At 50.2% G+C, this 15,387-nt stretch overlaps 1 protein-coding gene across 1 annotated transcript in view; it reads left to right on the plus strand.

Moving 5' to 3' along the window:
• The first annotated feature begins 8,304 nt into the window (after positions 1-8,304).
• Positions 8,305-15,387, plus strand: part of MAP4 (microtubule associated protein 4) — a 159,358-nt gene continuing 152,275 nt past the window's right edge. Inside the window, exon 1 of the mRNA XM_063303269.1 lies at positions 8,305-8,397. The gene's annotated coding sequence lies outside the window, so the exon portion shown is untranslated. The remainder of the gene's footprint in view (positions 8,398-15,387) is intronic.

Here is a 15,387-nt window from a genome sequence, read left to right on the forward strand (position 1 = left end):
TGGGAGTGGCTGTGGGTGTGTCCTCGCCCACACATTGCGGAGCATTGACAACATCAGGCCTGTGAAGGTGCTGGGGCTGCCTGTGTTTTGGTTGTCTTCGGAAGGGCTGCTGAGGCGGCCTGGGCAATGGGCCTCAGGGCGGTTTTCCTTGTGGGACTTGCTGACCCTTCTCTGCCGCTGAAGGCGCTGCGTGAAGTCTTTTTAAAAGCCCTTTCCTGGCTGAAACACTGGGCTTAGGATCCCAAATGGGATCGGTCCTCTGCATTCAAGTGGAATTGTAATTGACTGTTAAGACTGTAATTGTCCTAACTATTTTCCTAGCAATTTAGAAGTCTGATGCTCAGTGCTGTGTGCTGCGATCCAGAAAGTTGCCAGTGGATGGGGCTGCTATTCCAGGCCTGAAATAGGTTGTGTGTTTAGCAGAGATTTCCCCCACTCCCCATAAGAAGAAGGCGGAAATAATAAGAAAACATGTCTCTCTCAAAGTGCTTCTAAGATGGGATCCTCAGTTTTTGCGTTTACAGTGGTGGTTGTCAACCTTGGGAACTTGGAGATGCGTGGACTTCCAGAATTCCCCAGCCATCTGCCTGGGAATTCTGGGAGTTGAAGTCCACACACCTTCATGTTCCCAAGGTTGACCAACTCTGGTTTACAGAAAGGAATTTGCTCAGGGCCATCCAAGGGTGTAAGTTCTGCTTTTTCCTCGAATTCTGTAACAGCTCCCTTTCAGGAGCAAACAGATGGGAAAAGCAGAGGCAATAGGCAGGATGGCTCCCTGCAATCTTGCATTTCTATTTCATGAGATGCTTAATAAGATTATCCCTGGGAAAGGTTTGCATAGGAGGTGTGCAGTCAATGGGGTTGGAGAACTCAGTAGGCAGCACAGCGGTGGTACGCTAAACTGGCCTTCCTCTCTCCTCCAAGTTATGCAAGGCCACTCAACAATTCATGGAATAATTCAGTCCAAGAGCGAAGCAGCAAAGGCTTGTCTGGCGCCTTTCTGCCCGGCACTCCAGCTTCCTAGCTGGAATTGCAGAGTAGCTTTTGTTTATTAATGCTGACAGTTCCTCTTTCCCGTTGTCTTCCAAATAAGCAGTGGTTGTGCAGGGGTTTTTTTCCCACAGTATTTGTACTTCCATCTCTTGAAATAAGAGGGCCAGACACCAAGCCCTTGATAAGCCAGAGTCTGCTCAGAGGGAAGTGTGGGGCTTGTAAGCACAAGGGCCTACTTTTTTTCCCCCCAGAAGTCTCTCTGACTCCTGGATTCAGATACCCAGTGTTTTCTAAATTGCCCCCAAAGTCAGGAGCTCTGATACATTCTTCATAGTCCCTCTTCAAAAGAAAAGAAAACCCCCAAAACCTCTTTATTATGGGATCAAAATTTGGTTGCAGACCCTCCACCTGCAGGAAAAATGCTGAGGAAAAAAAAACCCTAGTTTTAATTAGTAATCAAGTATGAACTACAGAACATGACTCAGTAGGAGACTGCCTTTTATGCTGTGCAAAGATTGAAGAAGGTTAGCAAGGCAGAGCCCACTGCCCTTGGTATGTTTAGCTACTTCCTTGAAATGGGTCTGTGTCCTCTAATTGCTTCTACCATTAAGCTCTGCTCTTTCTGCTGCTGCTGTTGGCATTGGGTTCTGGGCATGTTGCTTTTCCAGAATGACAAAATATCTGCAGAAAAATCGTAGCAAAGCTATTCATAAGAAGGTTAAGTACGCACATTACTAATTGATGGCCTCTGAGTTCCAAGATGAAGTGGAGGGTGAGATACTGGACTTCTGCTGGGGAAGGCCTGGCAAGGGTCCAGCTTCCATCTCTATGCCTTTTATCCAGTTGATGACAGGGCCTGGAAGTATATAAAGAACTGTTGTGCAGTCCTCCTCTTAGGAAAATGTGTCTAGTTATCGCAAGAAGAAAAGGATAAGGCCTTAAAGAGGGTTGTTCTTTTTAAAAGTAGATTGGGAATTAGACCGTTGCACAGAAATAAGGATGTTCTCAGGTCCCCGTGAAGGCATCTATTGAGGTTTCTTGCCGGTGTCTTCTACCTTCTGAAATGATGGCTGACTTCCACATTTAGCTAATAGCCCTGGAATTCCCAGTTGGTTCCATCATCCAGGGACCAACCTGGGCTTTCCCCACTTGGTTTCTGAGATCAGCCAGGGTTAACTAGCGGATGTTGGGACTTTTTAAGAGTGTGTTGCATGCCACTCTTTTTAAATAACTGCCTTTGCTTTCAACCAGCTAAGTCTGCATCTGCCTTCTCCCTTGGGTAGCAACTCTGTTTTGCGTCTTTCAGCCATTTCCTTTTGCTCCATAGCAACACGTGCTGAAGATCTTCCTGGAAATCGTGCCCACCTGATCTGTCAGTCCGCTGATCTCCTGTGAAATGGTGTGGGTCCCGAGGGCCCAGCAGCTGTCCATTGCCCGTCTGAATGCTTAGCCAAAAAGAGAAGCAAGGGGGTTTTGGAAGGCTGGGGGTCTTGTAGTTGATCTTGTGATGCCAGTGGAAAAGTGGGAGGGGTCCCCTACGGAGCACAGATCAGAGAAACAGAGCGCCCACATGTTTTTATACTATTTTTGAAAAAAATATATTAAGTAGTTCAACGGCTTATTTTAGCTGGGTCGTGGATTTGCATCCAAAATTCCCCTGACCTCATGTTGCCAAAAATTGCTCTCCATAAAAAATTGGCATACCATTCAGAGAGAGAGAGAGAGAGAGAGAGGATGGGGGCCAAAACAATTCCTAACTCTGTCATATGAATCACCATGACTGTGCATCAAAAGGGATGTGACAAGAGAGTTGCTAAGCCATACTCGGCCTTCCTGCAGCATTGGCAGGGTCTGGTGTCGGCAATCTTCGGCAAGCTATTCTAGTGAGGGGCAGCGAAGGCCCCAAGACATCGCTTTATTTGACTTAGTTTTATTTTATTAGCATCACATTTGCTGAAATGCAACCCTAACCACAGACTCACCCTTTCAGCTGTTCTGCAATGGGAGCTCGGTGGATAGCCTCTGCTTGCATATATCCAATTTCCTGATGGCACAGCAAGGTAACGGCTTTGTGGAAAGCCACTTGTGTTTCAGAAACAGATGTCTCTTCCCTTTCAGAGGGAAAAGCACAACGGGAAAGTTGCAGATAACAAAACAGTTTCTGGAGTGCTAAGCTAGGAAAAATAGTTAAACCGGCTGGAAACGATGGCAGCTGAATTCCAGCATCTCTGGAGGATATCAGGCTGATAAAAGGCGTTCTTGGGTTTGTTTCTTTTTGGTCTTTATTTAACAAAACAGAACAAAGAGAAGTGGAAGAAAAATAAAAACCAAGACAAAAGGAAGCAAAAACGGAATATATAAGGGCTACCTCAGAGCCTGTCCAAGGCAGACTAAATACATTGTTCTGACAGCACCTATATTTGAAGTATCCAGGAAAGGAAATCAGCAATTCCTGTGGTCCTTGGCAGGGGGCAGCACCTACCCCACCTTGTGGTCTCAAAAAAGCTAAGGATTGGATTGGATTGGTACATGGATGTGAGACCACTAGGAAACCCAGGGCTGTAAGTCAAAGCCTTTGGGAAGAAAACCACAACAAGCCACTTTGGGGTTGCCCCAAAACACCTACCTACCTACAATATAGTAGTGTTTCTCAACCTTGGCCACTTGAGGATGTGTGGACTTCAACTCCCAGAATTCCCCAGGCAGTATGATGGAGTTGAATTCTGGGAATTGAAGTCCACAGGCCTTAAAGTTCCCAAGGTTGAGAAACACTGTTGTAGACTATATTTCTTTGCTAACCTGTTTTTCTATTAATTTCCTGTTTTGTGTGTGTGTGGGGGAAATGCAACCTGTTTTTCTGGACATTTTCTTGCTCCGTTTAGAGACTGCTCAACTTCATTCGGTTCCGGAACTGAAACGTCAAGTCTTCCTCTTGCCTTTTCCCCAAACTCAGCTGAAGTTTTCCTAGAACTCAGAAGCTGTTACAAAACCTGCCAGTTTTTACTTCTTGTAGGTAAAGGTGGGGATGAGCACCAGTCCTTTCCCCACCGGAGAGAGAGATTCTGGCCCCGGGCAGTGGCTGCTGCCCCAAATTCTTTTTCTTTAATAAGAATTTTACTAAGTTTAAAGCAAAGATAAAAACTACAAAAAAAGCAAGAAAAAAACCTACAAAAAGAAAAAAACTAAAGTGAAAAGCACGAGAAAAAGAATGTTAAAGGTTACACAAAGAAGTATAAATAATAGTATTAATTATAAAAGTAGACAATTTATATGTTTTTATAATTTGATTTTTATTATAGTGGACAGAAATACATAGAATAATGTTAGGAAGGAAATCATTGAATGAATGTGTTTGGGGGGGAGCTGGTTTAGAGATTTATATATTTTTTCCTTTACTGTAAGGGGAAGGAGCAATTATTTAGTGATTTCTATGTGTGCTGATGGATTGATTTATAGAAATAAGGTGATCTTGGTTTGATACAGAGGGATGGATTATGGAAATTGCTGTATATTCTTGTTGCTGAAAGTCGGAAGTCACTTCTTTATGTAATCTTTAAAATTATTTTTCTTGTGCTGCTGCCCCAAATTCTTGTGCTGCATTGGAGCCGCTGCCTAAAAGGGGCAGGAGGCGGGCGAGGTCGGGTCTTTGCACGGCCAGCCTGCGCACCAAAGGCAGGAGCGAAAAGCTGAGTCACGGTATCAAGTTCTGAAGAGCATCAGCCGCTAAGCCTCTCCGGGCCTGGGAGCAGAGAGGAAGCTGCTAACTGCAAGGAACAGGGGCCTCTTGCTACCAATCCAGGCCCCGCGTCTCCATTTAATCAATATTTACTTCCCTCCGAAGCCCACGATGCAAGTGAAGGGAGAGGCGGATATTTGCAGCTCCACCGGTCCCCCCTTTCCCCCCTGCACAAATGTCTAGTGGCCAGGAGATGGCATGTCCACAGGGGGTCAAAAAAGTCAAGATGGTGGTCACAAGCATGCCATCCCCACCCTTTTTTTTGCAGGGCACACCATGTAATGTGAAAGGTGAAAGGTCCCCTGTGCAAGCACCGAGTCATGTCTGATCCTTTGGGGGGACGCTGCTTTTGCGACGTTTTCTTGGCAGACTGTAGCAGCTGGTTTGCCATTGCCTTCCCCAGCCGTCACCTTCTGTTGTGAGTGCGGATGGTGAGCAGGAGGGGCCCCTCTCCGGGGGGAAAACGCATGCGTAGTTTAGAGGCTTGGAACCTTCCTGCGAGGAAACTCAGAGCAGACCCACCTTGAGCTGGGGGTTTATCTGTGGGGTTCCACGCTCTTCCAGGTTGGCAGGACTCACATCTACTGGAGCTTTCAGTGAACACTGGAGACCAACTCACTGTCTCAGCATGGTTCTTTGCTCTAAGTTGGGACAGCTCCCCTAGCAAGCCGGGGGCTCGTTTTCCCGACCTCGGAAGGGTGGAGGGCTGAGTCGATCTGCGCCGGCTGCCCGAGAGAGACTCCAGCTTCCGCTGGGACCAGACTCGGGTGGCGGGGAGAGTTTGGGGTGCGATACTGCCGCCTGCCACTGTGCCACATGAGGCTGTACCCCATACAGTAAGTGCATACAATTATAAAGTGCTTGCAGTATAACTGATACTATATAATACCGTAACGAGGATCACTTTTGGTGGGACCTGTAAGTTTGCTCTGTGGGACAGTCCTTGTGTTACGTCTTGGTTTTCTGCAGGTTGGGGACTGTAATAAACACTGATGTTTCTTGCAGTCATTTACTGGCATTAATGCCACTTACTGCCCATTTAGGATGCTGCCATAAAAGGGTGCAGCTGAGCATACACAGAGGCAACAATGTCTTTCAAAGCAGAAGACCCGTGGTATGGCTGGCATGTCGTGGGAACTCCCCTTCCTTACCTGAGGGATATTTTAGTGTGGCTGGACCCTTTTGCAAAACACCTGGCACTGCAAACTACGGGCAGGTCTTGGGCAAGGATGGGGTTAGGCTTTGGGAAAGGTGCCTCGAGCAGCGTTTCTCAACCTCAGCAACTTTAACGTGTAGATTCCAACTCCCAGAATTCCCCAGGCAGCATGCTAGCTGGGGAATTCTGGGAATCGGAGTCCACACATCATAAAGTTGCTGAGGTTGAGAAGCATTGCTCTAGAAAACACTTGTGGTTTTGTGCACGTGTGTTTCAGCCGCTTTCTATTACTTGGTCCGTCAAGCAGAACAGCTTTAAAAGAGACGCAACACAAATCCCAGAATCTCTAGATAGAAACCAGCGAACCGTGAAAGGCCCAACACCCTCTGCTCAGCCCAGCCCAGCCCAGCCCAGCCCAGGTCTTTTGCCCCTTATTTTATTTATTTATTGATAAAATTTACAGGGCCACTGAACTCAAACAGCGTGACTGTGGATGGCGTTGTTTGTTGTTTATTCGTTTAGTCGCTTCCGACTCTTCGTGACTTCATGGACCAGCCCACGCCAGAGCTTCCTGTCGGTCGTCAACACCCCCAGCTCCCCCAGGGACGAGTCCGTCACCTCTAGAATATCATCCATCCATCTTGCCCTTGGTCGGCCCCTCTTCCTTTTGCCTTCCACTCTCCCTAGCATCAGCATCTTCTCCAGGGTGTCCTGTCTTCTCATGATGTGGCCAAAGTATTTCAGTTTTGCCTTTAATATCATTCCCTCAAGTGAGCAGTCTGGCTTTATTTCCTGGAGGATGGACTGGTTTGATCTTCTGGCAGTCCAAGGCACTCTCAGGATTTTCCTCCCACACCACAGTTCAAAAGCATCGATCTTCCTTCGCTCAGCCTTCCTTATGGTCCAGCTCTCGCAGCCATATGTCACTACGGGGAACACCATTGCTTTAACTATGCGGGCCTTTGTTGTCAGTGTGATGTCTCTGCTCTTAACTATTTTATCGAGATTTGTCATTGCTCTTCTTCCAAGGATTAAGCGTCTTCTGATTTCCTGACTGCAGTCAGCATCTGCAGTAATCTTTGCGCCTAGGAATACAAAGTCTTTCACTGCTTCTACATTTTCTCCCTCTATTTGCCAGTTATCAATCAAGCTGGTTGCCATAATCTTGGTTAGAACATCAAAAACAAACAATAAATTGCAGCAAAACAATGTAACACTGAAGACCAGCAATATATAAAGATAGTGAATCGGCTTCTGCTATGACTCGAGATGGCATCCTTTGCTCTGGGGCCACTTGAAAAAGGGCGACCCAGGGTGGCTGGGGAATTCTGGGAGTTGAAGTCCACACAGCTGAAAGTTGCCAAGGTTGAGAAACACTGCAACAGATAGTCGCATCATGTGCAGAACTGACCCAGCCACATCCTTGGCGTTGTGCAAAGGGGGTCCAGTGAACCCACCATAACGGCATGGGAGGGAGTGGCCCACCCTTCTAAACAGCCCCCATTTCCCAGGGCCCAGAATTGCACTACCAAAGGGCGTGCAAAAGGCCACGGGCTGCCTCGGGGAAGGCGCAGGGCCAGACCTGGGAGGGTTCTGGGTTCAAGCCCATGCTCAGCCGTGCAAGTCACTCTCGGCCCGGCGACCTTGCAGCAGTGTTGCGGGGGCGAACCTCCTTGAAGCCCGGCTCTCCCGTGACACGCGTTTTTCTCCTTGGGGCGGTCATCGCGTTTGCGATTCTTTGGGCAGAGTTCTTCCGGAGTCGGGCGTTTTTGGACGTTTTGCAAACGGATAAAGAGCGGGGGTCGGCGGCGCTCGTCAGGCCCCCTTGGGAAAAGGCAGAATCATAAAACAGCTCATGAAACAAACAAACGTGGGGAGGCTGGAAGGGCGGGAGCGAGCCCCCCCCCCCGCTTGCTTGCTTGCTTGTTCCCCGCTCGGCTCCCCGAGTTCTCAGGTAGCCTGCCTCGACCCCTGGAAGCTCTCCCCGCCTGCTCCCTCCAAGCCGGGGCCAGGGGCTTCCACCCCAACAGAGGCCCGGGGGGCGTCCCTCCGCGCTTTGCACCCCGGGCGCCCGTCTGGGGGTCGCCGCCCTCGCAAAACCGCGAGCGGGGGGCGGCCGGGCCCGGGGGCGTGTCCCTGCCTTGCAACGCCCCTCCCCTTTGGCCTCCCGAGAGCGCTGCGCGGACTCAGCCCCAGCAGCAGGGGCGGTGCCCGCCTGGTCGAAGCCCCGCCCCCGCGCGCGTCGCCCGAGCCTGCTGCTCCCCTTTTGGCGCCGCGCGGCTGTCGCCCCGCCCCCGCGTGCCGCCATTGGCCGCCGGGAGGCGCCCTCGGCCGCCATTGGCCGGCGCGGGAGGCCGCGCAGCCAGCAGGTTCGGCGGCGGCGGCGGCGGCCTGGGCGGGGCGGCCCCTCCCGCCGGGCGCGCTGCCGGCCTTGGAGTGACAGGCGAGGCTGCAGCTGGACACTCGCCGGCGGCGGCTGCCTCGCCCGCTCGGACCGCCGCGTCCCGCCTCGGTAAGGAGCCCCCGGCGGGAGGCCCGCGCCCCCCGGCCGCCCCCGCGCCCGGGGGCGCCGCGTTGGGGGTCTCCGGGAGGCCCCCCAGGGCCGCGGGGCGGGCGGCGGCTGGGCGTTGTCCGGGGGGCCTGGGGGGCGCTGCGCCCTGCCGCGCGGCGCGGTGCGGCGGGGGGGCGCGCCGGGCAGGCGGGGGCGCGCTGCCCTCCCGGCCCTCCTCGGGGGTCCGCCCCCCCCGGCGGCCCTTCCGCGGAAAGCGACAGTCCCCCCGTGCAACTTTTCCCGCTGTTTTATTTTGTCGCCTCCTCCGCAGGCCGAGTTCGCTTTCCTTTTTTTGTTCGCTTTCCTTTCCTGCAGACTTCGCGGGCCTTCCGCGGCTCTCCCCTGTTATCTTGCGGAGCTCGCTCTCCCTCCCTCCCTCTCTGCGCCGTCCCGGGGGGGCGCTTTGCCCAGCGGCGGGGAGAGGCGGGGGGCGCGCGGGGGCGTTGCTGGGCTGGTGCCCGGCCAGCCTGCTGGGGCTGCGGGGCTGGGGGGGCGCCATGAGAAGGAAGGGGTGCCAGTGGGAGGAGCAAGAAGCTCGCCTAATAGTCCTCCTCCTCCTCCTCATCCTCACCATGACAATGACAGCGACGGCAACTGCCGCCTGGCTCTCCACAGTCCTGGGCGGAAAGGGGGGGAGTGGGCACATCCTGCGCAGGCGAAGAGGAGCGTCTGCCCGGAGGAGCTGTGTCATCCCACACCACCAGCTGGGAAGGAGAATTTCCCAGGGAGCCCCGCATTGGGCTGGCCGAAAAGTTCCCGGGGCAGCCCCGCGCCTGTCCCCCTTCGCTTGCCAGATAGACTTGAGTTTGGAGCCCGCTCAGCTGTCCCGAATTGCGTGGGGCGGTTTGATTTCTGGTCGGTGACGCCCCCTCCTCCCCCCCCCCCCCCCCGGTTAGTGGTTCCTCATCTGCTTTTGCTTTCCTGCAGCTGCCGGGGGCTGGTTGGCTTCCCAGCTTTTATGGGGATGGTGCTCGCGATGCATCCGGGGATATTCGGTGCTGCCGTAGCGCGGCCGCCAGAGCAGAGCAGAGCAGAGCAGAGCAGAGTCCTTCTGGAGGAGATGGGTGTGGCAGGCTGCATGGATGCAGCAGCAGCAGCAGCAGGGCTGGTCGGCCGCTCGGCCCGCCAGGCAGGAGATCCGGACAGCAAGCTATTTATATAAACTGGGCCTAACTTCAAGCGGGGCGCCCTGATTTAAAAGCAGCAGTTGTCATCGCTGAAATATTAAGGGAGGGCGGTGTGAGCCCAGCGCTGCCTGGGGTAAGTTTAGACCCAGAGCAGAGGAAGGGGCCCCTGCGGGCAAGCCCACCCCCTTGCTGCCTCTCCTCCCGGCCACGTTCGCTTTTGCTTTTGCCGGAAGCCTCTTCGACTTCCATTTCCAGAAAAGCGGTGGTTGTGCTTGGTTAAAGTTTCAGAACGACTGCGGGATGCGGGATGCCGTTCCTAGGAGGCGTTTCGCGCTTCCCACTCAGCCGGGACGTTAAGACGTTGCTGCGCTTGTGAATTTAAAATGTGTGGTCCGTGCCTCCTCTGTAGTTCTTTCTTCCCTTTTGGCTGTGATTCTTTTGTTCAGCTGTTCACTCGCTCACAGCCCTGTTATGAAGCTCTGGCCCAGCGTGACAAAGAGTTCTCTATTCTTGGAAGACGCATGCATAATCCCTATTTTATACTTGAGAAACAGCAGGAAAGCTTAATGAAATGGCGAGTTTCCGTTCTGGTTCAGAGAGATTCGTAGCAGTTGTGTTGATTGGGACAGGGGTCGGGAATGTGGCCGGAGGGCTTCTGATGATCACTAATGCAAGGGGTGGTCTCTTCCTGCTTGGGTAGATCCAAGAAGCATCCCAAGTGTGTCTTAATACATTCGTTGGCCTAAAGTACCAGATAAGTCTTCAGCAAGGGGTAGCAGTACAGGTAGTCCTCAACTTATGACCACAATTGGGATTGGAACTTCTGTCGCTAAGTGAGGCAGTTAAGTGAGTCATGCCTGATTTCACCACCTTTTTTGCTGTGGTCATTAAATGAATCATGTGGTCGTTAAGTGAACCCGGCTTCCCCCATTGACTTTGCTTGTTGGAAGCCAGCTGGGAAGATCGCAAATGGCAATCATGTGACCCCGGGATGCTGCAACTGTCATAAATACATGCTGGTTGCCAAGCACCTGAATTTTGATCATGTGACCGCAGGGGTGCGGTGACGGTTGTAAACGCAAGGACTGGTGGCAAGACCCTTTGTTCAGCACTGTTGTAACTTTGAACAGTCGCTAAATGAATGGTCATAAGCTGAAGACTAAACCAGGAATCCCTCTGTTTAAAATCATATTGTCATTTATACTTGGCAGAAAGACGGGCTAATTACATGAAAAAATTTTCAGGGAGTGGTTTCTGAAATGGGAAGTGCTAGAATTCTTCTCCAAAATTCAAGATGCTTCTCCAAGATGCTTTGCACCTATGATTATTTGCTGATAAAAATAGGAGACATTTTGCATAGACTTAGAACCAGCCCTTGACAAGCCCTGCTCCTAAAAGGGACATATTTGTCCTACATCGTTAATGGTACATCAAATATACTTCTGTTTTCTTTTTAACAAAACTTCTCCAGGGGACAGACCAATGGGCGGTTTGGTAAGATGCCGTGCGGTCCTTGCGATCGACCCTCCTGACGGGCTGCCACTGAAGTCTGAGATAATTCAGCCGTCATGACTTTTGGGGTGGGTTGAGGCCTCTGTTCCTGGGCAGGCCACGTTTCCCCCCCAAATACTATTTGCTGATTGAATTTACGCTCGAGGACAATGCATTGTGAGTTGGTTTGAAAGGGAGATCGGCAAAGACAGATCGGAGAGGCAGGCAGCTGAGTACAATGGGACGCATTCTAAGAAATAGTAGACTAATTCTAGATATATCCGAAGGGAAGTTGGAAGAAAGAAAGGAAGTCCCGCTGACTGTTAAATGGAGCAGGATAAAGGGTGGTGGTCAGTGGAGACTTTAAAAGGCTTAGAGCAGTGTTTTTTGAACTTGGCAACTTTAAGATGGGTGGACTTCAACTCCCAGCATAGCTGGCTGGGGAATTCTGGGAGTTGAAGTCCACCCATCTTAAAGTTGCCAAGTTCAAAAAACACTGACTTAGAGAATAGAGGCAAATTGATGGGGTTGAAATAAAGCAGCGAGTTGTGTTAGGGCAGCCCTCCCCGTCCTGGGACTTCCTGAGGCTACATCTTCATCCTCTCCAAGTCCGTGGGGTCACGTCAGCCTCGGTTCCAGACGATAATTTTGGGAACCTCTTACTACGTCAGCTCCGTCTTAATAGTGGCTCCTGCTTGTACAGTAGAAAAGAGAAGATTAAGATCGGTAAATCGCTCTGCTGGATCCTCTTGGTCTACAACCGTTTTGTGGCTGCTTTTCTGCTGGTGTGGTCATCCTGCAGAGCGTCCTCAGGGCTTTTGCTGGAATTGCCTGTCGTAGCCTGGGCCAGGTTGGGCTCAAGCCCTTCTTCCTATGGCATGCTCAGCCAGCTCCTACATTTCCTGTTCCTTCGCCATCACGGTCTTGACCTCTCTGGGTTTGGGGCATCTATTGTAGCAGATCCAATCTCGTTCTCTTGCTGTAATGACTGAAAATTAAAGGCATGGTTTCCCAGTTTTTGAAGGTAGGCAATACACAGAAAAGATCATTAACAATTGGAGCGATCTGCAAATATTGTCAATAAATACATGCAATGGTAAACAAATCAGCTATAATGTAACACAACTGGACTATTAAAGCATAAAAGCAAAATTAAATAAATGACACGCCCCCAACTCATCTGACAAATGCAGAGAACGAATGAGAAATTTGGGCCTGTTGTGGCTCTCCCCCAGTGTGGGACTAACAAAAGGACCACTTCTCTTGAGGTAGAAGCTCTTGAGATTGCAAATTTGAGTTGCTTTGTGAGAAGTTGTGTGCAAATAACAACCCAGGTGATAGTGCCCTCAAATATATCTGCTGGTTGGTGTGCTACAGATGATGGGTTGGAAGGAGAGAGAAAGAGAGGGCCTGTTCTCTTCCATTTATGGGAGTTTTCCTGCCTGTATGGTCACTTGGAGGCGAATACCACTTGCCGAGGTCACAAAGAGCTGCTCGTTAGCCTGTATTGAAAAGACCTTTGAAGATAGATTGACGTCTGGATAGGCGGCATTGCTCCTGATCTGTGGGGTACCAGCTGTGGACCCCCAGTTGCTCTTACTGCCTGGGGTATTCCGGCAATTGTTAAAATCAATAAATGAAATGGTTTTGCAGGGATCTGGATTTAAAGGCCAAAATGGGATTCGGAGGGTGCACAAGGGACACACCTTTGGGTACCCTTCTCCTGGGATCACGGAAAAGACACATTTGGGGTAAGGCATTTCTCCTCTGAAGCACATCTGGCCCTTTACATCTGGATCTCTCTGTGTCTGCAAACAATGGAGTCTGCGATGGACTGGAACATGTTGATATTTTTCTGTGGAAGGATCTTTGAGGCTTTTGTATTCTCCCTGCTGATCAACAGTAGCCCAAGTTTTGGGTTGGTGGTTTGAAGGCTTTTATAATGAGTGTGAAATGCCGGGTATTGGCCCTTAGAGCTAGTGAATGCCCCATTTATTTCTCTCTCTCTCTCTCTCTCTCTCTCTTTTTGCTCATATCTTGGCACGCTACCCTCTTGGCTCCTGTCCTTATTTTAGCTGGCCAATATTGTTTATGTCCCTGACTTTGCAGGATTCAAATCTGATTTAATTGTGATTTACTGGTACTCTTCCGGGCCCTAGAACTCCAATGTCACTGTTTCCTCCCCTCAATATTTACTGTGAAATTACGTCTGTCAGCCTAACCCAATAAAGGTGGGGCGGAATGGCAAGAACCTCCCCATGTTTAGGTTAATTAGTCACATTATATGAAATATGCAAGTGAGGGGATCTTTTTGAATTCAAGCAAGAAGACGTGTTTGGTTGGAAACCACTGTAAATACATTCTGGTCATCTTAATTCTGCTTATGTGTTTTCTTTAGATGGCAGAATTGACATTTCATATGGAATATCTAATTACGGTCCCCAAACAAATTGGCTAATACTAAATCACCGTCTTCTGACCAGGAACCCTTTAGCTAGATGAGAACTACGGTTCCCCAAATTCCCAGCTAGCATGACTGCTGCTGTCTTAACACACCTGGAGGCAGGCAGGTGGGAAACTCTGCCCTAAGCCTCGTGAAGAACTTGCACAAAGTTGGGACCCGCTAATGTGTCCAGTGCCACTTTTGGAGGACGCTGTAAGGTTTGCTGATGTTTTGTTAGCCAAAAATGAGTTTGGAATCTGCAGAACTAGTAGCTGGAAAGGATGGGGATTACCTAGTGCAGTGTTTTTCAAACTTGGCGACTTTAAGACGTGTGGACTTAAAGATCAGGCATTTCAGATTTTCAGTTCTTAGATTTTGCAAATACCAGTGTATCTAAGTTGCCTTACTAAGTAAGAGATCTTCCGGAGATTTCTTCCGAAGATCTGAATATATGACAAGCCCCTGTTCGAGGATGTGTTGCTGAGCTTGTGCAAAGTGCTAAAAGAATACGGAGAAATCAAATAGCAGGAGGTCCTATTGAAAAAAATGAAATGTTCATATGTGGTCTCTTGACTGTTGGGTATGGGCATAGCTCAACTGTCAAAAAATGCTACCAGACATTTATTGTATTTGAAGGAAAAGGTACATTTCTTAAGAAATAACGGGGTAGAAAAGGCTCCCTTCTACCTAAGCTACATTTTGAAAAGAGGGAATCACAAAAGTGAAAGTTCTCTTTAAAGTTTATTTAGCTTACCGGAGAGAAGACGGAGGGGAGACCTGGTGGCCGTCTTCCCATGCCTGAAGGGCTGCCCAGGGAAGAGGGCGTCGATTTATTCTCCAAGGCACCTGAGGGTGGGACAAGAAGCCACATGTGGAAGCTCCTGAGAGGGAGACCCAGCCCGGAAACGAGGAGGAATTTCCTGACTGGGGGAACTATGATGCAGGGGAACTGCTGGCCCCCCGGAGTGGTGGGTGCTCCATCGCTGGAGGTTTTCAAGAAAAGATGGGACAACCGTTTGTCTGAGATGGTGTGAAGACTCCTGCCTTGGGCAGGGGGTGGGACCAGAAGACCTCCAAGGCCCCTTCCAACCCTATGATTCTATGATGGTTAAAGCCAGACCCTCATCTCACTAACCCTAGGCCAGATGAGACATAGAACCAAGGACGGTGTGTGAAGACCCTTCCCCTTATGTGTCTCACTGTTGATCCTAATGGTCGTCTCCAACAATAACCTGTTGTGAAACAGTCTGGGATCCTGTTAGCGGTGGGGAGCCAAATACTTTGGAGAGCTGAGCTGCACAAGAACATGACAACTTTCCCTTGTTGTGTTGTGGTCCTGCTAGCATCCATCTGGACTTTTTACAAAACAATAGCAGAAGGTAATTTTGAGGGGAGCACGTTTTGAGGAGATGGTGGCAAGCAGGTGGAAGTTTGAAGGAAGCTGTTGGGTCTCAATGCTGGTGTCTAAGTAAGTTCTCTGCTCAGAGCCTGTGAAATGCTGGGGAAGGTCAGTGAGATGGGGAATCAGCTGCAGAGACAGAGTTTTGGGGGTGAAATTGGGCCACGTTTTAGCACTGGGTCTAAAATTTCCCCTTCATTCAGAAAAGGTTGCCTCCAGGTGGTAGACATCAGGCACTGCCAATCCAGTTCTTCAGCCATTGATGCTTTTTGGATTTGGCCCATGAGCCCTCCCTCGTATTGCCGTGCATCTTCTCCAGCCTCTGCTGGAGGCTACAGATGGGTTTGATCGGGTCTTTCGGCCCTGAGAAGAATGCTGACAACTTTGGTTTCTGTGCTCAAGCCTGTACTTAACGTGAGGTTAGTAATGCTGTGGCTGCTGCTTCTGTGGTTATTTTTTTCCCCTGTAGGAAAGCAGCCTGGACTCAGATC

Source organism: Candoia aspera, chromosome 4 (assembly GCF_035149785.1).
Source record: "Candoia aspera isolate rCanAsp1 chromosome 4, rCanAsp1.hap2, whole genome shotgun sequence".
Classification (NCBI taxonomy): domain Eukaryota; kingdom Metazoa; phylum Chordata; class Lepidosauria; order Squamata; family Boidae; genus Candoia; species Candoia aspera.